Genomic DNA, 5,607 nt, shown 5'->3' with positions numbered 1-5,607 from the left:
ACATGTCAGAGACATTCATATGTGTTGTTCATATCTGTGGAGGTGTGGAGGTCAATCCTTCAACAAACATGAATGAAGTACCTACTGCTACTGCTGCATGTGCAAAAGACGGGGCAAGACCCTAGGGATGCACATAAAATAGCCCCTGCCTTCAGGGAGCTAGAGATCCATCTGTCTGTTTGCCTGTGTATCCATCTGCCTATCCATCTGTTTGCTTGTGTATGTCTGTCTGTCTGTCCATTTGTCTGTCTGCTTGTCCATCTCTCTATCTCTCCATCTGTTTATCTGTCTCTCTGCTTGTCCATGTCTGTCTGCCTGTATCTGCCTGTCCATCTATCTGTCTATCTCCCTGTCTGTCTGTCCATCTGCCTGTATGTCTGTCTGTGTGCTGTTTTTGTACCCCTCCAAGAAAAATACCTGTTAATAAGGCTACAGGAGGGTTTTAGGTACACAGGACCTCTGGATCTTCAAGTAGGTCTGAAAGGCCCTGTGGAGATCAGCCCACTCCTCCAACCCTCTCATTTTACAGATGAGGAACCTGATGGGGCGGGAATTGCCCAGAAACATACATATAGGGAGCAGAACTATGTCACCTTTCCTAGGGGATTTCCATTTCTTAAAAAGGTCACTCACTGCCTGTTATGAAAGAAGTGAACCACAGCAGAGACATTTCAGGCATTGGTGGGGAGACCTTCCCTGGCCCAGAAAGCCCTGTGACAGGCCTGCTAGGCCCCACCTTTTCTCTCCTCCCCCCCACCCCACCCCCATGGGACAGATGAGGGGGGAGACCATGTGGGATGCGGCCCAAGCCTTGGCTTTGTCTGGAGTCAAAGGAGCTGAGAACAGATTCTGCCTCTGCTCACTAACCACAAGGTCACTAGCCACATAGCCTTGAGAAAGACACTCTCTCTTGGCCTCGGTTTCCCTGTCTGCAAAATGAGGGGCCCTCTGAGGTTCTCGAGGTCCCCAGGAGCACCAAGAAAAGGAAGGGCGGGGTGATGATGGGGAGCAGAAGCTTTGGTGCTGCTTCTCGGTCCTCCCATGAGAGAGAGGCCAGCCTCCTCCAGCCCCCACTTCCTTAGGGGCTCCAGCTCTGGACTGTGGTCAGGGTCAGAGGCAGGGTCTGGGCCCCAGGGCACCCTGCAAGCCTACAGCGCTTCAGCCTTCCCCAGGCCCAGGCCAACTCCATGCTGGGAAGTCTTTCTCCTTTCCATGATCTGCCAAAGACGAGTCACAGAACTGAGATTCTACAGTGGGTGTCCTCAGAGCTCTGTGATTGGCACCGGGAGACCTGGAAAGGCCACGGAAACAACCCCCAGAGAAGTCTCCTTGCTTTTGGGAGAGGCCTGGGCATGGCCTGGCATCTGAACCCGAGTGGCAGTGTGACCCCTTCCTCTCCGGCCTCCCAAGTGTAAAGGGATGGTCAGGGGCGCAGAGTTCTCTGGCAGTCATAGTGCCCAGGCTGCCTGGCTGTTGTCGGGGCTGATCTCTGCCCAGGGCTCCTCCACCAGAGGAGTTTAAGCTCCCTGAGGGAAGCCCTACAATTCACTGGTTAAACAATGGATTAGGAAGCCCGACAGTGGGTTGGTAATGACACCCAGCCCCCCCCCCCAGGGGAATTGCCTGGGGCTGATGGGGCTTTGTCTATTCCAGACTCTTGATCTACTTATGCACCTTCCCCCAAGCAAACTATCCCTCACTCCCTGATCTTTATGCTATTGTGTAACAGGGTCCACCTCCATTAAGTGGTTTCTATTTAGAGTTAATTAACTCCGGAGCAGTTCTCCGGTTTCTTTTGTTAAAGGTTCCTTTACATTAGGTCCTTAGTAGTTTCTGTAAGTGACCCCCCCCACCCCCAGCAGTCTTTTGTTCTGTTACAGTCCCAGTCTTTGAGTATTCCTAGCTTCTATAGGTCCTCTGCCCCATTGGATTAAAGACCTTATTTTCTCCTATATTGATTGTTTCCTTAACTTACAGGTTAACAGGGTTCCCTTGGGAGGAAGGGCCCAGCTAACCCAGGCTAACCAGTTTTTTCCTTACGCTACTGATTTCATTGACAAAGAAACTTCTCAAGGAGAGAGTTCCCTGTCCTAGTGCAGGTCAGCACCCCTGGGTGTCCCAGTCATACCTGAGGCCCGCGCCAGCCCAGCTCACCTTTTCCAAGAGTCTGAGCTTCAAGCGCGTCATTTGGTCGGCCACTGATGAGTCCAACATGGCAGATGGCCGTCGGGGGTGTTACAGAACAGCTAAGGAGGGGGCAGTGGGTGCAGGCTGGTCGGGTTCCCGGACGCCTTCAGGAGTGAAGCCAGCCCCTTGCACTTAGACTGGAGCTAGTTTGTCTAGCCCAGGCCTGTGGGAGGGTTGCCTCTGAGTCCCAGATCTCCCACAGTGTCCTCTCAGGCTGTCTAGAGGTTGCTCTATTGCCCAGGGAGTTTCTGTGGAGCTGGCCTCCCTGAGTCTACCCATGGGCCCAGCCCTGGAAGGTTGCTAGGATCCACCTGGTAGGCAGCTCTGGAAGGCAGAGCAGGCAGACCAGCGAGTCTTGTTGCTAAGTCTATTACCTGTAAACAAGTTTCTCTCCAGGTGTATCAAGCTGCGAAAGGTCACAGAGTCCTCATACCAGAGCTGGGCCGAGGGCCAGCCCACTGAGAGAGACAATGGGGAAGAGGCCAGGGTGTGGGTGGACAGGTAGCAGGACCTTAAGAAAAGTACAGGCATACAGTTCTTTATTCTCCCAAGTCCTGGTACAAATGAGCCAGCAACGCCCTCCAGCTGTAGATGATTCTCCATGCAGTACCTGGGACATGCCAGTGGTGCCTAATAAATGCTTGTTGCTGGTTGGGTCAGTCTGTAGGCCATTGGACAGCATAGAAAGGAGCCAAGTTGGATGTACCAACATTCTTGGTGAAGAGTCCCAGCCACAGCCCAAGTAGAAGAGTGTTCTGCTTGGAAGCACCTCCCAGCTCCACCACTTGGCTGGATGACCTCGGCCAAGGGCCGCACAGCCCCTGTGGGCCCTCCCAGCCCGCACATGCTGCTGTCATGGAGGTTGTAGCTCAAGGACCAGATGGGATTCTCGCAGACCTAGACAGGCCCTGGGGGAGGCCCTCAAGTCCAGCCTCCCCATCTTACAGAGGAGAAAGGACTCCCCCAAAGTCACACTGGGGCACCCTCATTTCATAGAGAAATGTCTGGCCACCAAGAGTCTGTGCTTAAGAACAGCTCAGTGAATCTGACTTCTCATAAGAGTCTGGGGAGGAGAAATGATTCCAGGGGTGCCCAGCCTCAGGGAGAACTGAAGAACGGCAACAAAGCAGCAGGAAAATGGCCTCGGGCGAAACCTCAGGGTGACTGAGATGTGCAGGAAGGCCTGGGGCTCCTTTTCCTTCCTCTAAGGAGGCTTCTGTGTAGGACAGAGAATTCATTCTGACCCATCTGCCGCTGGGGGGGGGGGGGACCAGAGGGTCCACAGGGTCCCAGAAAGGTTCTGTTTAAGTGGTTGCTTGGAACTCTTACTCGTTGATCAAACTATAATTTCTTAAGCATTGATGTCAACATGCTTTTATCACAGTGGCCACACCAAGGAGCCTTTGTTTCCCAAAGAAATCAGAGTCAGAAGCTTGGCCTTCATTTGTTTCAAGATGGATTTTCTAGGAGCAGCTCGGTGGCGCAGTGGATAAAGCACCAGCCCAGGATTCAGGAGGACCTGAGTTCAAATCCAGCCTCAGAAACTTGACAAGTCACTTAACCCTCACTGCCCCCCCCCCAAAAAAAAGAAGAAGAAGAAGATAGATTTTCTGATGCTTCTTTCTGTTAAGCCTACCACGGGCCCTCCTCCAGTCTCATCAGGACTCTTGGAATAGCCTCTACCAGGCCTGATCATGTCACCTCTCGGCTCAAGACAGGCAGGGGTTCCTTCCCAGTCAGGCCTTCCACGCAGTTATTCCCTCTGGTAAGTCACTGTTGCAGCCGGACCAGGTCAGGCAGGGAGGTCGCCCTTGCTCCTCTTCCCCCTGGGTACTTGGGAGCCACCTCTCAAACAGAGTCAATACACTTTTCTGAAGGGACTGCTCTGTGCTTCTGCACTCAAGGAGCTTTCAATCTAATGGGGAAAGCTGGAGGCAGGGGAGGCCAGGAGAGGTCGAGGTCCTGGTACGTCACACCCCATTCCTGACCCAGCCCCCAGAGCTGACCTCCTTGCGCAAGAGTTCAAAGAAGGCTTTGTCTGGAGTCCTCTCCTCAGACCACCTGGTACCCCGGGCTCATCTCCCACGCAGAATGTCAACTAGCACTGTTGAGCTGCCTACTGTGTGCAGGGACTGTAAAGGGCTAAAATTCTAGCTAGTCTGTCTAAAATATCTAATGAGTAGTCGCCAATAAATTATAAGCTTTAGCAAGAGTTAGACTTTTAAGCATTTATTAAAGAGAATAAGAATTTGGTAAAGAGAGAGAGAAAGGCCTAGATTCATCTATCTATTAAAGGGAGAGCGCATTTCTCGCTCCCCTCTCCACCAGAGTCCTCAGGCAAGAGAGCGAGAGAGCCAGCCTTGCCCCCTCTTCCTCCCACAAGCACTTCCTGACGCCAAAGAAAAGCCGCATGGTCCTGCCCTCAGAGGCAGGAGTTCTCTGCATGGTGGAGCTTTCCTGCAGTAAGTCTCCAGCAGGTGGCGTCATTCCGATCGTTATAGCCCTGGGCATACAGCAGGAGGCAAAAGACAGGCCCTACCTTCAAAGAGCTTACAAGTCCCTGCTGGCAGACAAGGACACAGGATAAACAGGAAATAAGAGTGGAGGGAAGGCCTGTGTGGGAGGAACTTCCCAGGTTCTGGTGAGGTATTAGATGAACAAGATTAGGACCCACAGGCTCACCACACCTGGGGCTCTGCAGTCACTCCCCAGGAAGGGAGAGGCAGCTTGCCTGGGGGGGCATCAGGACAGATCCTTCTCCTCCCCCTGGCCTGGGCCGCCTCCCATCCGGGGCCTCTGCTGTACTTTATTTTAGGGATCCTGACGCTGCAATGGATCTCAGATCTAGTTTCAGAATTGGTCCACACTGACCTCCTTTCACTAGCCTATTAATAGCAAGAGGAAAGACATTCTCTACCAGGGAAGAAAGGCCTTCCCTGGGACAACAGTGGAAGCAGATTCAGCTACCCTGGCATGGGGTTCAGTGCCGGCCCGTCAGGGGGCCTCCCACGGAGCCACCCAGGACACCTGAGGGACATGGGACCACCTCTGAAGGACTGAAGCAGAAAACCCAGAGTGGTTTCTGGTCCCCTCCCACTCCCACTCCCACCCCTCAATGACTGGAGGGGCGGGGCAGAAGCCATTTATCAAAGCTGCATCAGATAGGATTGCTTACTAAGCCAGGAGAGGACCTTCAAAAATGGATGACTAGAGATGCTAGGTGGCACAGTGGATAAAGCATTGGCCCTGAATTCAGGAGGACCTGAGTTCAAATTTGGGCTCGGACACTTGACACTAGCTGTGTGACCCTGGGCAAGTCACTTAACCCTCATTGCCCCGCAAAAAAACCTTTTAAAAAATGGATGACTAGTCCTCTCTGACTCTCCCTTAGAATAAGCAGCTTTCCAGGAGGAGGGGGCC

Source organism: Dromiciops gliroides, chromosome 4, assembly GCF_019393635.1.
Source record: "Dromiciops gliroides isolate mDroGli1 chromosome 4, mDroGli1.pri, whole genome shotgun sequence".
Lineage (NCBI taxonomy): Eukaryota > Metazoa > Chordata > Mammalia > Microbiotheria > Microbiotheriidae > Dromiciops > Dromiciops gliroides.
This window is presented reverse-complemented; position numbering follows the sequence as displayed.